The 19,573-nt window shown below is 33.8% G+C and overlaps 1 pseudogene; it reads left to right on the top strand.

The window, feature by feature from the left end:
- Window positions 1-5,281: 5,281 nt before the first annotated feature.
- LOC132300011 (NADPH-dependent diflavin oxidoreductase 1-like) lies at window positions 5,282-19,573 on the top strand (annotated as a pseudogene).

Below are 19,573 nucleotides of genomic sequence, written 5' to 3'. Positions count from 1 at the left end.
AACTTGCCCCCCTATCTCTCTCTCAAAAACCCCATTGATTCATACATAGATAAGCTCAGACTTAGCTTTTTACAGCTAATTGAAAAGGACCCTTTTGGCTTTCTGATCTTATTTGACTATTTCTATTCCTCCTTCTATATCAGTTCTCTCTAGGTAAACAGGTAGATTAACCCAAAAATTACCGAATACGATTTGTGCGTTGCTGAAAACGATCTCTATCTCAGCTCTGCGTTTTCCGGCGAACCCCACCTCAGCGTTTTCCGGCGAATCCAAAGTTTCGGCACGTAGATCTGTCACTCCGGTGAGCTCTTGTGCGCTCTCTTCTGCCTATTCCGACGAACCCCACATCTGCGTTTTTTTAACTGAATTTTTGTTTGATCCAAATTCTCAAATCTCTTGCAATTTCTTCACCTGCTATATATATATAGCAAAATAGCTTGAATCCTCATTTTTTATATTTGTCTATCTGAAATTTTTAAAAAAATTGTTAGATAATATAATATATGATAAGATTTGTTTTTCTAATATCAAAATAGCTTGAATCCTCATTTTTTATATTTATCTGAAATTTAAAAAATTTAAATTTAAATGGAGAAAGAAAATAATTGTGACTTATTATTAGATAATATAATATATGATTAAATTTGTTTTTCTATTTTTAGTAAAAAGGTACTATGAAGAAGCAAATTTTCTATTTACCGGTTTTTATTGGTAATTTTTTAATAAAAAAAACCCAACACTCTGTACTAATTTCATGCAATGAAATTTATTGGTAATAAGGTAATTTTTTAACAAAGGATACCCAACAATTTTTTTTGGTAACTTATAGTTTTGGAATTTGTCACTTAAAAAAATATATATTTCATGATTTTTTTTTTAGTGATTTTGGTTATACTTTTACTATTCCAAACATGTTTTGTTCTCATATTTCTTAGAATAATATACATTACCAAACATGTTCTACCATGTTTTTGTTCCAAAATTTTCAGAGCAAATTTATAACACCAAATATGTTTTGTTCTTATTTCAAAACATCACATTATAAAACACTTATTTTGTTATATGTTAAAGTAATACATTACATCACACTACACTTTTCAAACGGACTGTTAGTCTTTGGTGGCCAGGTCTCTCAACAGGATATCCAGAATCTTCTGCTGTCCTGTTAGAGGAAAACTTCACCATCAAAACTTTCAGTAGTAACTTACTGACCCTTTCTTTTTCTTCGTGTCGGGGGGATTCAAATCAATGCATCGTTGTTTCATTTTTATGATGTAATTTGACTTTACAACTCAGCTTTTTAAATTTAATAAAAAAAATTTAAAAAGTAAGAAGACACTTCAAAAAAGTTGTTACTAAAAAATAATTGTCTTCAAAAAAAAAAAAATTTGTTGTCTCCCAATAAAAAATTGTCTCCAAAACAATTTCTTCACAGGTACTCTCACATATCCCATTCGAAGAATAATTGTCTCCAAAAAAAAAAAATAAATAAAAAAAAAATTTTGCAACTAGTACAAATATATACATATTGATTGCGTTGTCGATCTCTGCCTTTTCTTTGTTGTTGTTTGTTTGTTTGAAAGCAATCTCACAAAGCTATTGATTTCGATAGAAATGGTGGATTGATTCTCCTACAGTTTCAATCACTTGCCCTCTTGTCGTGTAAGGTCATAGATGATGAGACAGAGAAATGGGATTGGTCACATAGGCACGTCAATCCACACCAAAACCATTACAAAATTTTAAATGGACACAGGGAGAATATCAAAGGAGGGATTTTTTTTTTTTTTTTTTTTTTTTGTAGAAATGGGATTGGTCACTAGCCATGCAATTGGATCGAATATGAGGAAATCTTTCTAGCCGACAAGAACAGGTCCCACTTCTCCTCACAAATGAATTATATTCGTTTATACAGGGAACACTCCATCAGACTTCATGTGGACCCGTTCGCATTAAAAGAATACGATTTCATTTTTCACCGGTACCGTTTGCCCTTCTCACCTGTACAAGACCACTCATATTGCTTCCACTTGCCAGCTATAATTGATATCTGTCGTATATATTAATTGACACGTAATTTTTCTCATAGGAAAGTATATTAATATTCCTGAGATTTGTAAAAAGACGTGCGGATAAAACTTAACTGTTTTTTTAAATAATGGCACTCTTTAAAAGTTCATATAATATCTATATATTTGAAAAATATTATTTATTAAGATTGATGATTCTTATTTTTATTTAAAATAATTTGTTTTGGATTACTTGTTTTTATTTTTATTTTTTAATGATTTGTTTAGTTAATTGAGTATTATGATTTAATTATCTTATTTTAATTAAATTATATTTCGTGATTATAAATTATGATTGTTTGTGTATGTGTTTGATTATTGATTTAATTGTTGGTGCGTTGATTTTATTAATATGGTGTGATTTAATTGTAAATTCTTATTTTGTTTATGTATTTTATGTAATTAATTATTTTAATTTAAATATTTATTTAATTATTTAATTTATTAAATTAATGAAATTTGGGTTTAAAAGGAGTGGGACTAATGGAAGTGGTTTTAGATTTGATGAAAGTCTCGTTAAGTAAATTAATAAGGATTCATAATTATAAAGATATTTAAATAATTATTTTTTTATAATTATATACATTAAATTATATGTATATAATTTTATATTGTTATGATAATTATTATTGTCCAAAACAAGAGCTTGGTAGTTGTTTCTATCTTTTCAATATTAATGCCTCTTTTTCTTAGGTAATTTATTGAATTGGAGTTTTAATGTCACTGTACGAAGACCCCCTTATTTCACGTGAAGGAGGTCCCACTTGCATTGAATGGTTTTTGGCTTTTTTAGATTGGATGGTTTGGTTTCTGAGATGGGATTTTTGATGGGATTTTTTTTTTCCAAGTTCCACACGATGTTCTTTCGTATAGATATTGAGTGATGCCGACATAATACATTATTGGCGGGGCAGCTGTGCTCACTTAATGATAATAAATCATTTATTACGTTCAATAGAATCAATATATGATATATTTTGATATAGCCTTTTTTATTTTTTATTTAAATTTTTTTTTTTTAATGTCCGGTTAATTCAAATGTTCTGATTCTTGTGACTCAAACTCTGTCTGTCACATCTTTAAATGAATTATGATACTGTTAATTCTTGGACGATGTTTATTTGTTGGGCAACTTCTTGGATATTTGGGAAATGTAGAAACCTTATAGTCCTTTGGGGTTTTTTATTTATAGGATTTCACTGACATAGTGTTAACTTAAAAATTAAAGAGAAAGAGAAAGAGAAAGAGAAAGAGAGGTGGGGGGAGGGAGAGAGAGTAAAAATATCAGCTATGGAAGATAGGGGACATTTTCAATAAAGATTTCTCTTGTACTCGTGAAAAAACGAGAGAGAGAGAGAGAGAGAGTTGATTGTTTGAGGGGCCTTAGGTTATCTGCATCAGTCTTTTTGAATTTTGATTATCTAAAATTATTACATTAGCTTTTTTAAAAGTCACATCAATAATTTCAAAAGTCACGTGAGCAATTTTTGTTCGCCCAAATGGACTTTGAAGAGCCCCGTTGCGGATAGCCTTAGAGAGTGAAGGAGAGAGTGTGTGTTTATATTTTTTAAAATTTGAAATAATAAATTTTTTTTTTTTTTGAGATGGATACACAACCGCGTGGCTAGCACAAGTTTATTCATGTTTTTGGAGCTTTGTTTTTATTTGTTCATATCAAATAGAAGCCAAATCAATTAGATAATAAAAATAGAAGAAATAGAATAACAGAAAGGGGAAAAAAATAAAAGGAAAGTGGAAGCATCCCCTGAATGTGTATATTTTTATGAAATTTTTTACAAAAGTTATATTTTATAATAATATATTATTATTAGTATTATTTTTAGTGCATCCTTGTTGTGTCATATATATATATATATTTTGAGATTTGTTGTATTGTTATGTCTGCACCCTTTTTTCTTGTTATACTTGTGTCTCGTGTCTGTATCCGTACTTCATAACTCTCGGTGCATGAGTGCATGACTACTTGACTATAATCGAATAGTGATTTTCCTTAATTTATAAATTTATTGTAATTGCTTGGTTAAAACAATAAACATACTCATCACTCATAAGTCATACACTCACGAACCCAAATCCTTGGTTAATCCGATAAGAGTAACAATATATTCTTTGAATCCCCCCACCCCAAATCACTTACACATCATGATGTATCATTTTCCTATAATATTTGATAAAATTATATATTGAGAGTTAAGACAGTAATAAATCTCATTACAATGCACTTACAAAAATATGACATTTGTTCTCTTTAATTTTGTGAATTATTGACCATATATTTTCAACCACATATAAAAAAAATTGATAAAAATAATAATTACTGTTATATACACAAATTAAAAGTATATCATTTGTATCTTTGCTGTTATTTACCGTTAGATTTAGTTTGTCACAAATTTTCTTTTTAGATCTAGTTTTTGTCACAATTTTACTTTTTCGGTAATTAAAATTTGATAAATTACACTTTCCACCTCTAAAGTTTTAAAAAATCTTATACAGGTAGAGTGTTTGAAGTTTATTACTCTGACCTCCCTTAAGACTATAAAAAAACAGCTATACCCTTATATGTAATATATTTTTATAATACAAAATATATTATAAAATTTTTTAAAAATAAATTTTCTATCTCATTCATCGTATTACTTTCTCTTTCCTCTCCATCACTGTTACCCCCTCCTAAAAAATATATTATAAAAAAATAAAAAAATAAGTGTAAGGACAACTTGGTCATTTTATGATTTTTTTTTTTTTTGTACAAATTTTGATGGAGAGGGGGTTTGTTGAGCATACACCCAAACTTTAAGGGAGGTTAAAATAATAAATCTGAAACGCTCTACTTGTGTGAGATTTACCCGAACCTTAAGAGAAATCAACGTAATTTACCCATTAAAATTTGCCACAATCTTGAATAGAAAGCATGGGTTTACTTGAGACATGTTTAAGGCCCCTTTTTGAGGACATTGGGCCTCGTTAAGTCATTGCCCAATTTTTCAGAAGTAGTACCACCACCATCTCTAGTGCCTGACATGCTAGAATTTTTCGGGTACTAATTCCAAGGCTCCCGCGAGTACCTAAATTTGGTCCTAGGGTAAGAGAAAGTTTTTGGCCCAACGAAGCTAAAGCAGGCCCATTTCGTGACTTGACTACACCAAACCCTGGCCCAGATCGCAACCCGTAAACCCACAAAAACTCCCAAACTGGTTCTTGAAGTTTCAGATGAGAGAACAGAAACGATGGAAGCCATGGAAGACCAGCCGAAGCTACTGATTCTGAAACCGGAAATGCGTTGGACGCATCCGAACGCCTAGGTCGCGAAGCCGAGCGCAGAGACTGCCCCGTCGTTCTCCTTTCCATGGACGACTTTGACCCCCTAAGTCAATCTCTTTTATAGTTTCAACCAAACTCTTTGTCTATTTCTCTCTTTTCAATATCCGTTTGGCTGCTGAGAAAAAAAAAATCTATGTAATTGACTGAACATAAAAGCATGTTAATTGTTGCAATTTCAGAATTCATTACCATATGTGGAGACTGTGGTTTTTGTTGTTTCCACCACTGGCCAAGGGGACACGCCTGATTCCATGAAGGTTTCTTTTTTGTTTTTTGAATGCATATCAATAGATACAGATTCTATATATGCGTGTGGATTTTTCTGATTCTAATTTATGTATTGTAGGTGTTTTGGAGGTTTCTTTTGCAACGAAATATTAGTCAACAATGGCTGGAGGGAGTTCACTATGCTGTGTTTGGATTGGGTGATTCTGGTTACCAGAAATATAATGTAATAAAGGAATTACGGTACTTCTTTTCTCTCTAGATAAACTACTGACATCTGTAGGCTGTTATGTTATTGTTTATTCATTTTATGACATCTAATATATTATTAAGTTCATACTTTATAATCTGTAGGCTGTTCTGTTCTTGCTTATCTGTACGCTGTTATGTTCTTCTTTTCTTTATTGTTTTAATATTCAAGAAATACTTTGTCTAGAATTCGTTTTTATTCTTAAATTCGGGGAAGTCTTCCATTTTATACTTGAGTGAAAAATCCTTTTCTTTATTGTTTGAATATTCAAGAATTACTTTGTCTAGAATTTGTTTTTTTTTTTTTTTATTCTTAAATCCGGGAAACTTCTTTGAAAATTAAAATAAAGTTGTCTAAATAATGCAAGTGGTGAAATAGATTCCGCTAGTTGTTACACATTCAAAGGAGATCTTATTGTAAATTTGATTTTGAAGATAATGGATTATAGAAACCAGAAATTATCAAAATCATGAGACTGATTGCAGCAGTTTGACGGTTATCAATTTTATTTGCCGTAACAATTGCAACAAAAATCTTGTTTGGGCAAAATAGGCTTTTATTCTACGTAGGAAAACAATGCCATAGGGTTCACAAAATGAGACTGAAATATTTAGGAGAAGTCCCTTACTGACAAGATACTGGCCCTGTTAGTTTATTTATTTATTTGTCCTTCTCTTTTCCCCTCCCCACCCACCAACCCAAACAAATAAAGTTCTTGATGCTAGTTCATATGATCAGGGAACCCAAGAATGTGGTCACTGACCATGTAATGTTAGATTAATGATCCTGGAGTTATTAAGTATGTAATTTATCTATCAAACGCGACTTCTGTTAAAGATTAAGGTGGCTCAATGTTGCACAAGTGCCATGATGTTTCAAGGGGTTATAGTCCACAATTCTTCAATGTTGTAATGGTTCATGTATTTTTTAAAACATGCTATCAATAATTTGATTGTTTTGGCACTCAATAGAATGCCAAATCACTGAAAACTTGAGTTGTGTCACTCATAGAAGTTAAAAGTTAAAAAGCAAAAGATCAGAATTGAGGTTTTTTAAAGTGCTGAAGAATGATGCAATGCTATTTCACCGGAATGGAAATTTGTTGTTTATGCGTTGTCCTATATTTTCCCCATAAATTTGGAGTTTCCTGGATACTAGTTGATCTCCAAGTGCGATATGGATCTTGTACATTAGTAGGATAATGATATGTTTTCTAAATGTTTTTTTTTTTTTTTTTTTTTCTTCCTACTTTGTTTTCTAAATGTTTTTGGTCATAGGTTTAAACTTCTAAATGGAATTGTGAAAATTAGGATATTATATTCTCAAGTAAAAAAAAATCAAGAAAAACAGTATTTATAATTTGATTTGCTGTTTGTGGGTGTCAATGTTAAAATGTTTTAGAAAAGTCACATTGTAGGTTTGTAAAGTGTCGTCAATGGAGTTGCAAATAAGAATTCGAAATTTCATTTCATTTCATTTAGGGAAACTAGCCCTGAAATGCTAGAAAATACTTTGGTAACGTCACCCACTCTCTCTCACCCCTCCTTCAAAACCCCAGGAATTAATCTGGTTACCTATTTGTTTTTATTTTATCTTTCTCCTTTTCAAAACTCTGTTGTTCTGTATAAATTTTGCTTTTCCTTTAAAAGTAGACAGTTTAGGATACAGAGCCTATGGGGATTTGAACCTCAACCATTCATTTTGAAAGGGGAGGAGATACCACTAGTCAATACATCCTTGGTGAACCATTGGAATATGAGCCAGTATCAATTTTTTTAAAAAATCTCTTAGCAGTACTCTTCAGAAAGTTCGATTGCGATGCCAGTCATTCTTCAAGATTCCTTGCTTATGCAAAGGAGCTCCGTCCTTTTCTTTCCATCCCCTTTTGTCCTCCATCAGTTAATTTAAAATGTCCATTAAGTTAATTCTCTGTGAGAACTCATATGGTGATGCTTCACCTGTGTTAATTATTTGGGGTCAACTGCAGATGATGGTTATTTTATGTCTTCCATTATCATGTAGATTCTAAAAGTAAATTAAAAAATAAATAAATTCCTGTCTTAATATTATACCTAATGTGCTCATGGAGATGAGCCATGACTTATATACGCCATGAAGGTAGATAAAGACTTTTCTGGTTATGAAAAATTTCCTTGTTTGGTTTATCTCATTGCCAGTCGGTTTACCATCCCAGGCTAATTTGAAACGAGTGCATCATTTGTCTTGCACAACGTCCATTTGGCTCCATGATCTGGGTCATTCCTTATTGAGGATCTGTTTCTCATGGATGATATCCCAAGCTATTGGATGACTAAAGCTGTATTGATGCAAAAGAGCCTCAGAATGAAAGAAACAAAAGAATCCTTGAAGAGGAGGTAGATGTAGATGTCTTGTAGGCTTATGTTCTTTACATAATTTAAATTTAAAGCCCTTGAGGATTTAAGGGGCTCCAAGAGTCTGTTATCTATTTGGTTTCTCATTGCTCGTTGCTTTTTGGTGATCATATGTTACACAGTTTAAAGGGTGCCATATTTAGATTTCGTTGGTCATAGCCTTATATCTGTTTGTAGATAATTGGTGGTTACCTTGTATGGGTCTCCAGTCTCATGTTTTTGGCATCAAAAGTACAGCTCGTTCACGTTCCTCTTATTGTTACTTTCACCGTGAATTAATTCGTTTGACGGTTCATGATGATTCCATGTCTTAGTAATATTCAATATAAATTTGAGGAGTTTGTCAAATTGAATGTTAAATGTCTAAATTTCTTTGATTGTGCCTGAATATATATGCCACGTGACTGTGCATGCTGCCAAGTTTTCATACAATACAGTAACTGTGCAATTCTAGATGAAATAAATAATTATTTATCAATATACTTCACTTGGAACTTACTTTTGTCTTTGCAATTACAGTTTGTTGCTAAGAAGCTTGACAAGAGACTTTCAGATCTTGGGGCAATGGCAATAATTGAAAGAGGTCTTGGGGATGATCAGCACCCTTCAGGGTATGGTTACGGCTTAAAGCATGGATAATAAAATGTAATGAATATCGCTTACTTTAAAAAACTAGAAATAACAAATAGTTACATGATCTGTCAGGAAGATCTGAGGTCATGGTTGTTGAAATTTGGTTTCTATTTTATGTCCAGTGGCTTCATTTGTTACCGGATTTATATTTCAAACATGTTGCTCCTTAGCTGACAAAATAAATAAGTAGATGTACATAGCTTTTACATTATGTAGAGCAAGATCTGTGAACTTATTCATTAAAGTTGATATTCAGGGATTGTTGTTCTTCTACTAACGTTGTTTGTTAAAATGGTGACTTGGGTGCTGAAAATAGAGGGCGAGCCTTGGTGCAACGGTAAGGTCGCTCCATCGTGACCTGGAAGTCACGGGTTTGAAAGAAGGAAACGGCCTCTCTGCATGCAGAGATAAGGCTGCGACGCTATGTACATCTAACCCTCCCCAGAATCCTCAATGGCGGGATCCTCGTGCACTAGTTTTGCCCTTTTACTTGGGTGCTGGAACATCTGTATGACATGAGCATATTTTAGTTATTTTTTTATTTTACTATCTTTGCCTTTTGTTTTTGTTTTCAGTGCATGGTATTTATTTATACTTTGTAACACTGAAGATAATTTATTGCTAATTTTCCCATTGGTAGAATAATTTCCTGTTTACGTATAAATAAAGAGACTAATGATTTTCAATTTACCATTATTAAGGAAGGGCGGACTAAAAGGGATGGAATCCATAGAACCAGAACAGGTTGGGTGAGGTGAGAAGTGCTTCCCGAAAGTGTTGTGGGTTCACACACTATTCAAGTAGAGGGAATATATATTCTATGGGTGGTCATGATATATGGTTTATTGGGTTAGGATTCTGGTTTTAGAAAAAGCACAACCATGAAATGAGTTATATAAAAATGTTGAGGTCAATAAGTGAAGAGGAAGCATAAACAGAAAATGCTTTCTTTAGAAATTGGAGGTTGCATCAATTTAGTACAAGATGCTTTTTGATTTGTTGCCGTGGCAGGCAGATAGTTGCCTTTTGATTTGTTGTCCATCACTGTAATCTTTAGACTTTTCTTTTATTGTTTGCAGTGGCTTGGATTAACATTGAATCCATCTTGAACCAATGTTGGGCTTCTTTAGTTGGAGTTCTTCTTTCACTTGCTGACTTTTTTGACATGTTCCCGTGTGTATTTAGTCATTTGATTATTATTATTTTTATTTGTTTGTAATTGTTATAGAAGCTTTTATTTGCCTTTTTATTATGAAAATTTTGTTTTATTTAGTTTAACTGAGTTTGGTCTTTTTCTATCGTTAATTGAAATTGCATTAAATTGACAGAAGCATTAGTTTCCATACCCAGGTATGAAGGTGCTCTAGATCCTTGGATGTCCTCCTTGTGGAAAATGTTGCATCAGAAGAATCCCTTATTCTTACCGAAAGGTCCAGATGTTTTGATTCCAGATGTGAAATTAATGGATCAACCCAAAATTCAAATCACATATCATGACGTCGACAAGGTTCGGTCACAATTTTCAGCTAACACAGGTAAATTAGTTGTTTAGACATCTAAACTTGATAAGTTAACTTTTACCTTAATGTAAAGTTCCATATTATCATCATTCCTTGTTGCTTATTCACAAGTTTTGGTGAAAAGTGATTCACTAAAATAAATATCTCAAAAGAAAGGCACTTTTTTGTGCTCCACCTGTAAAATAATGAATTTGCATAACTTCTTGGCTCACTGTATGCCATAAGATTGTGGTCCCAACATTCAGGAGAAATTTGAAAGTTTGGAAAATTTTGGATACTCCGTAATCTCCCCATTTTCAGTATTGTGAATGATAGACCTGCAAAAATATTTTCCTTGGTTTAGTTTTTGTATTCCTCTTGGTAGATTATGGTTATGGCTCTTTTTGTTAGAAATAAAAATATGAGATAAAGACTTCATAGGGAGGAAAATATGTGTGAGAGAAACAATGCAATGATACGACAAGAATTTATCATAAACTAAGGCATCATATCCAGCCATTGGAAACTACAACATCGTAGCATCTTATTTCAATACGACATCTTTCATTTTTTGAATCTTAGTTTCTGAAAGACCAGAATTCATGTCTTCAAAGCCATGCTTTACTCAAAACTCCAGTGATTAGAACTATGGATCTTATCAAAATCCAATCTATCACCCTTTGTTAGACCATGCAGAAGAGCTCACTTATCGAGAACATTGGGTTCCCTTTTTCCAAATGGCCTATGACATGTCTTCTTGATCCTTGAGGAGCCATGGTATACCCTTTGCCTTGGATTGCTCAAGGAACATCCACATCCAGACAATGGATTTTGCAACTTGGCATGAGTTGAGGTGAACATGGTAAACACTGATGACTACACCTACACATGTAAAATATCTTTTCTGCATTTACTAATTAGGCCATTTGGTGAACATGCATGGCGAATGTATAGCCCCAAATTTCCATTCAATTTATACGAAACAATAAACCTTCAGCTTTGGAGAACTTTCGGATGGTAATTTTCCTTGGAAGTACAATCTGGCATTTTTAACTCCAGAAGCTTTTCAATCAATTGAAACTTAAATGGTTGTACTGGTCGAACAAAAAACACAGATAAAGAGAATTTAATTACAATCTGACATTTTTAACTCCAGAAGCCTATCAGCTTTGGAGAACTTTTGGATGGTAATTTTCCTTAGAAGTACAATCTGAAAATTTTAACTCCAGAAGTCTTTCAATCAATTGAAACTTAAATAGTTGTACTGGTCGACAAAACGTAGATAAAGAGATCTAGTTACAGCCACTTCTCATCAAATTTACAAACTTTTGTGTTGATAAAAAAATAAAATATTGAAGAGAGAAATTAAGAATGAAACAACACAAGGATATACCATGGTGCGGCCACTACGGCCTACATCCATGGTACACAAAGCCCAAAGGGCTACATCCCTTTTATTATATATTCTCTCTTAATTTTGTTTATAATGGCCACTTCTATTTGTAGGTGAAAGAATACAAGTGATAAACTTGAAACTAAATACGAAGTTGTCGAGAGTCTGAGACGAGTAGATCCGGAGACCGAGACAAGTTGATTAAGAGATCCGAGATGAGTTGATCCGAAGATCCGAGATGAGTAAATCTGATCAGAAAATTCAAGCGATATATGGAAGTGCCGAGCGAGTCTAGAGTAGGGTATGATTAACCTGATCTGATACCATTTTGTTAAATAAAATATTGAAGTGAGAAATTAAGAATGAAACAACACAAGGATATGCGTGGTTCGGCCACTACGGCACACACAGTCCAGATTGTGTGTATTCAACATTGAACGAAACTTCCATTAAGTTATAATTCAGTTATATTGCAGTTCAGCTTATTGTGTTATTAAGCCAATGTTAGTTTGTGAAGCAGGAATCTTCAGATACTGATTTGTTTATGAAAAAATGTTTCTTGTGGTTGTCCCAGATTTGAAGTCTATTCAGATGCAAATTGAGAGAGCTCGCTCAATGTACCCTGGAAAAATCTCTCGTGACAAGAATAGTCCTGATTGCTTTTTATAAATGGTAGTGAAATCATTCCCACTACAGTATTTGCCAAATATATTGTTGTATCAGTCAATACGATGGCAGTGCAATGTGTTACATAACTGTTTGTTAATACCTGAAGTTCTAATATGTGCACTACTTTGAATTTGAAGCACTTTCATCTGTAATTCATTCAAACTCACTGATGTAGGTCAAGAATTATCCATTAACTAGAGCAGGTTGTGGGAAAGATGTGCGCCACTTTGAATTTGAAGCTCTCTCATCAGTAAGTCTAAAATTATTGTCTTCATCACGAGATCTAGTCTACCATACCATGAATGTAATCACTTCACTTACTCATTCTGAATTTGCTGTGTCACAATCTATCTTTTTCAGGTTATTGAATATGAAGTTGGCAATAGTCTTGAGGTTCTTCCTGGTCAAAGTCCTTCCGCAGTTGATGCTTTCAAGCAGCATTGCAATTTGAACCCTGATTCATACATCACAGTATGTATTTGTCTTCCATCATTTCATTGAATGATGCGTCTTTCATTGAATGATACTTGATTTATCCCCAAATAGGTATTTACATTGTATAAATGCGTCTTTGTGAGGGTTAGCATTGATTAGATGTTGTACAACTAGTATAGAAACTCGTGGATATCTTTCAGCATACTTATGTGCTGTGAAATTACTGAGATGGTTTGATTATGTGTAATAAATGTCAATTACTGCACCAATAAGATTGGACTGATATGCTGCCTAGATAAAGGTCTTTTGAGGACATTAGGAAGGCTTAGAAGTGAGTGCCGTTTCCTGGTTCAGCGGTTAATCACTTTAGCATTAGTGCCATTGATGCGTGATTGAATCTTGGAGCAGCCACTTTGTGAAATACCAAATGTTAGGTCAGTTTCGAGTCCTCCCACTATAGGAAGGCTTAAAATACCAAATACCAAATGCTGGACCAGAACTGGGTAATGTCCCTTAGGAAGGCTTAAAAGTCAGCTCCAGAGGTGGTCAGAATTCAGAGTAGACATATTGTCTTAGAAAACATGACCTTGTGTAAAGTGGACTGTCAAAAATTTAAAAAAAAAAGGGAAAAAAATGGAACTAACCCTAAATAGTTGGGCTGTTGACTTTAATAAAATGACACTAATGCTTTTATGATGCCTCTTTTCTGTCTCATTAGGTGATTTATCCCTAAAATTGGTGCAACCCCTATGCTAACATCTGTATTTTTGTGCATCGTAATAGTTATTTAGATTGTGTATGTTGTTTTTACTGCTTACACTAAAATGGTGCTAATATCATGTTCAAATCATAGCTGCAGTTTAATTTTTAATTATTGTCATCACTGATGGAAAATATATTTCTTTTTATTATATATATTTATTTCAGGTTCATCCTAGGGGTACAGAGAGTCACCATGTCGATTCAAAAGTCCCCATTAAATTAAAAACTTTCGTGGAACTGACAATGGATGTTGCATCAGCTTCCCCGAGACGCTATTTCTTTGAGGTAGGGAACCCTAATATTTTATTTTGTTTGGTTTCTCTGTTGTGACATATCTGAAGCGAATTATTTAGCTTTTGTCATTTGACATGTTTTGATTCCTTTGTTTTGCTTGTCATAACATTTGAGCACTGATTTATTTTGTTTATCAAGTAAGTGGGTTTTAGATGGATTGTAGTGTCCATACATCAATTGGAAAAGGAAACACATGATACTGACATGGGAGTACTCATAACCTTCTTGAACTTGGCATTGATATATCGGTTATAAATCTTGTTAATCAGTAACTTGTTTAAATTTTATGGTAATCCATCTTGGCGTGCTGGGTTTTGTGCATGGACAAGATGGTTGGAAAACTTTACTTATAAACTGCTGATGTCTTTGGAATTCTAATATGTGAAATGTGTTCTCAACCCTCGAGAATTTGGTTAACCTTGTTTTGTTGAACTACACACTCGGTCTATGGCTAAGTACGGATATGGACATGGGATACGGGTACGACTCTATATGACGGTAAGACAAATCTAAAAAATAGGACACACAAACGGCCAGAATATGACAATAATATAAACATATACATACTATTTTGTTTATTAAATAATGAGTTTTACTTCATACTTATTTTATCCTCAATACCATGAATGTAATAACTAATTTGTTCATAAACTAGGGTACTGGGAATCTGTTTTCTTATTTAAAAAACTGTTATTAGTTTTCTGTTAACCCTTAATATGTTATAAAATTGCATTGGAACTCCATTTTTTAAAATAAAAAATTGCAAAACTGCCCCGCTGCGTCTCGAAAGTGTCGTTGCCAGTCCAAAATAAAATAAAATTAAATGATACACTCTCTAGGACACTCCTTAGCCATGTCCAGACCACTATGGCACCCCTTAGAGGAGTTCCGTGCTTTCTAGGTCAAAAGTTGCTTTTATGCACTCAACAAAATTGTTAATATACTATTGGTCTGCCTTTGTCCTAGTGAATTTGGGTCTTAACTCCCAAGCTTTGGGTTAAGGTTTCGAGACCGGTAGAGAGAGAAGGAAGGAAAAAAAAAATATAATATACTTCAATCTTTCAACAATTGATGTGATGTGGAGTTGTGTGACTAAGCTGATTCTTCTATTGCAGTCTGGCTCTGGTTGACTTATTTTAGTACCGGTGATCTATTGTCTACCTCAACCCTTTCCGTTTTCTTTTTAATAATATTTTTTCTTTTTGGTGAACCAGCGATATCACAGATAAGGTCCCTTTTTTTTTTTTAGCTTTATTTTATTGGGGGTGGGGGTGGGGCAGGTTTGGGCATAGTCCCCCTTGGTCCAACAGCAGTTTTGCCCGTGTGTCCTGCACACCAATTCTAAGCTACTGTCCTAGTCTGGTGATCTATTGTCTACCTCATCCCTTCCCATTTTCTTTTTAATAATGTTTTTCCATTTTTTTTTTTATTATATATTATTATTTATTTATTTATTTATTTATTTTCCGGGGGGGTGCGGCGTGGGGGTGGATTCTAAGTTGGGATGTCTGTCCTACTTATCATAGGAAAGTGATCTAACTTTTATTTATTTATTTCTAAGTTTAATGTTATATGACACAACAGAAGTATAATTTACTATTAAAAGTATGAATACTTGAAGAAGCCACTATTTTTCTTACCAGATTATAGGAATACCTGAACGTCTGGTAGCAAATGCACAATTGTTTTACCTGTGTTACTGGACTATAACTAGAGCTGCAACTTGAGTAGATTGGGCTATGAATGACCCACGTGCTCAACCAGTGGGTTGAATAAAATGCGTACACAAATCCAGCCCAAAGTTACCTAGCTCAGAGGCACCTCAATTGGTGCTCGTTACTCCGGAATAGTCTAGGCTGAGTGGCGCTACTTGCTTTTTTTGCTAATGTATATTTTGCTTACTTTGCAGTTTTAAATGCCTTTTATCACATTTTTTCCATTGATTGGACAAACCCTAGAAGGCTAAAACAAAGACTAAAGCAGACCACGCTGAATTAACTTCTAATAATGAAAAATAATTTAAAGTATTAAAAGAAAATGATTTTTTGCATTAGTAGAATAATTTTAGTAGAACTACAATTTCACAGAGCATTTCTAAACCTCATATCACTAAGATGTTAGTGGTATAAACAGATTTGGCGGGATTCCATTAATGTCTTACATATGCAGGCATATTTTTGCTACAAAATAGATAAATATTGGTGGGATTCCATTAATGTCTTACATATGCTGGCATATATTTGCTACAAAATAGATAAATATTCAGGTTAAGGTCCCAACCCAAGCTCGCATTGAAGTTTAAATCGTTGAACGCAAGCACTGTCAACTGGTCGAGTTTGGGTTCTGGTTGTGCTGTGCAGCTTTCATAACCCATCAAATTGCAGCTTGAACTATATCTCTTATCACATGATGTTTCCTCTATACATATGTTGCTCGATTTGATGAACATGGTCTCAGAGCTGGGTAAAACTGTAACAATGCAAGTTTTGGTGATAATGAATACTTGATTTCTGAAAAAAAAAAAAAAAAAAAATCTATTTTATATATTTCCTTAATAAATTTCACTTGTCTGACATAAAAATAAAGGAAATATACATTCCATTCCTACATGTGTTAGTGCTCCATGCTATCCGAATTGTTACTGTCCTGCTTTTGTTTCAAGACTGATGATGCTAGAAGGCTTATAATTGATGAGCCATTCTGTATAATGATTCTTCCAGGTCATGAGTTTTTTTGCCAGTGCTGAACATGAAAAGGAAAGGCTTCAATATTTTACCTCTCCTGAAGGAAGAGATGATTTATACCAATACAACCAGAAGGAACGAAGAACTGTTTTGGAGGTGATAAAATTATTTGGACTATAGTTGTTGTGTCTTTTGCTTTGTGCCTCATTGGAGACATATCTACTTGTGCTTTCTGATTATTCATGGAAGTTAAGTGTGTGATCACTTAAAATATAAAGAACATAAGCCAGATAATAGAATGGAAGATCTTAATATATTAACAATAGTAATACGAGTGCTTCAAGCACTCAGCAGATATGGATTTTTTTCCCTAAATCCAGCAAAAAAAAAAAAAAAAAAAAAAAAAAAAATTCTAATATAGTACTTCATTATATGATTTGTATATAATACAACTACTAATGTAGTACTTCATTATATGATTTATATTATATCGGTCTGTGCAGCATCATCTACATCCAAAGACGTAGGCCGCCCTTAGGCAACATTATAATGTCAGATATAACGAGAGTCATACTTGATTAGTGTGCCTTGCAACTATTCTGCTAAACCAAGTTATTATTATATAGAAAAATAATTACGACTAGAATGTCATTGATAATCCTTTGAAGCCTAAAGGAATATATCACCTGACTCTTCATCAATATCCGAAGCAGGAGTGAAATGATTGCTCTTCTTCATCACAAAGTTTATTTATATTAATTAATCTTTTTATTCAGATGGTGTTAGTATTTGATCAAAGAATGCTAGTAATGAGTAGATGAGCCTTGTTGACAAGCTTTTAACAGTATCTGGTGTGTTCTTAAATATCTTTTTAGTTGTAAAAATGTCTAGAGCCTGCTAGAAAAACGTCCAAACTTGTAAAATTTGCCCTTCCTTTTTCCTATTTCTGTAAGTAATTCTTTTCTAATTCATTCATTATTTATTGAAGTTATGCATAACTATCTTGTTATGGTTCAATTCCCTTTTTCCCCAGCGGTTGAACCATTGGCCCTTGATCCATTCTGGTTCAATGGACGCTCTGGGTCACTCTACATAAACATGAACTACTTGGTGCTTTGCTTCTACATGATTAATTGTGTAATCGTTATGTTATTACCTTGTATGAATAGAAACTGGTGCATGTCTATTTTACTGATTCATTAATGCAGTTCCATAGGTGCTAAAGAAAAATGCTTGCACGTTCGGTGCTAGTTTATTACATTAAGCTGAGTGATATCAATATTTCTAAAATTTCTCATATTTCTTTTACTTGCGCGCATGAAGGTTCTCTTATCCTATAATGAATTAATATTCTTTCTACTGTAGGTTCTGGAGGATTTCCCTTCCGTGCAAATGCCATTTGAATGGCTGGTGCAGCTGGTCCCTCCATTAAAAACAAGGGCATTCTCCATTTCTTCTTCTCATTCTACTCACCCCAATCAAGTACACTAAACTGTAGACGTTGTGTCATTGACAACACCTTTTAAGAGGAAGCGAACTGGTCTTTGCTCAGCATGGCTAGCTGGACTCGATCCCAAGCAAAGTATAGGTTGATTTCAAAGATTTTTTTTTTATTTTTTATTTTTATTTTTATTTTTACCTTAGTTGGTATTCACATACACATGCCTCCACTGAGACTTGAACCCTTGACCACCCTTTGGGAAGTAAGAGCCTGATACCGCTAGACCACTAGCCAATAGGTGGTTTTATTTCAAAGTTAATATCCATGAAGCAACTATCTTCATCACCTCCTGCAATGTGCTTACTATTCATTCGTATTTGGCAGGAGTTAATATACCAGCATGGTTTTGCAAAGGTTCCCTTCATATCCCACCACCGTCTCTCCCCCTCATTCTTATTGGACCTGGAACCGGTTGTGCACCTTTTCGCGGATTTGTGGAGGAAAGAGCCCTTTAAAGTATAACTTGTTCAACTGCTCCAGTTCTTTTCTTCTTTGGTTGCCGAAATGAGGAAAACAACTTCTTATACAGAGATTTTTGGTTGTCCCATGCGCACAATGGAGGGGTACTCTCAGAACATAAAGGTGGAGGCTTTTATGTTGCTTTCTCCAGGGACCAGCCGCAGAAGGTCTATGTACAACATAAGATGAGAGAACATAGCAAGAAGGTTTGGGGTACGCTGAGTGATAGGGCTGCTGTATATGTTGCAGGTTCTTCAACTAAAATGCCCTCAGACGTATTGTCAGCCTTTGAGGAAATTATATCTAAAGAGAGTGGGGTTCCGAGGGAAGCTGCTGTGACGTGGCTAAGGGTGCTGGAAAGGGCCGGGGAGTATCATGTTGAAGCTTGGTCTTGAGCTCTGCTCGGTTCTTCATTTCTAGTGGCAATTCTGGTGGAGGAAAGCACACAAGCAGCCATGTTGTGAAGGTACTAAAAAAAAGGTAAACTGATCAATCAAACAATTTTCATATTATGTGTAATCTTTGTTTAATCTATAGCAATGGAATCTAGGAACGAGGTTCTGTAAGAGGCTTATGTATGAGTCTAAGACCATACGACAAGCACATCGTGCGGCGACGAGGCTGGTAATTGGAAAAACTGGACATAGGAGAAGAAATCTCGGAATCTTAAAAGTGTCAATTCAATGTAGCTACTATGGAATGTAAATTACAGGAATGTTATATTTGGAAGCAGTGAATCGGTGCCTTGGATTGGGATTTGAGGAAGTTTTAGTTTTAATTTTATACCAAATTTTCTTCAATCTTAGATCCAAGGCGTCGGTGCTGTCAAGCATAGCAGAAGAAATTTTCTAAATTAGAAATATTGGAGCCATTTTATGTAGGGTAAAGTGCAAAAAGAAAACTTGTTATACACTATAAATGTGCAAAAAATACGCCCGCAATGTGTATATAAATTCTCAACA

Source organism: Cornus florida, unplaced genomic scaffold, assembly GCF_030987335.1.
Source record: "Cornus florida cultivar Cherokee Brave unplaced genomic scaffold, ASM3098733v1 CherokeeBrave_3.0.0_Hap2_Chr03, whole genome shotgun sequence".
NCBI classification, from domain to species: Eukaryota; Viridiplantae; Streptophyta; class Magnoliopsida; order Cornales; family Cornaceae; genus Cornus; species Cornus florida.
Note: the sequence above shows the minus strand (reverse complement) of the source record. Positions and strands in the feature narration are given on the sequence as shown.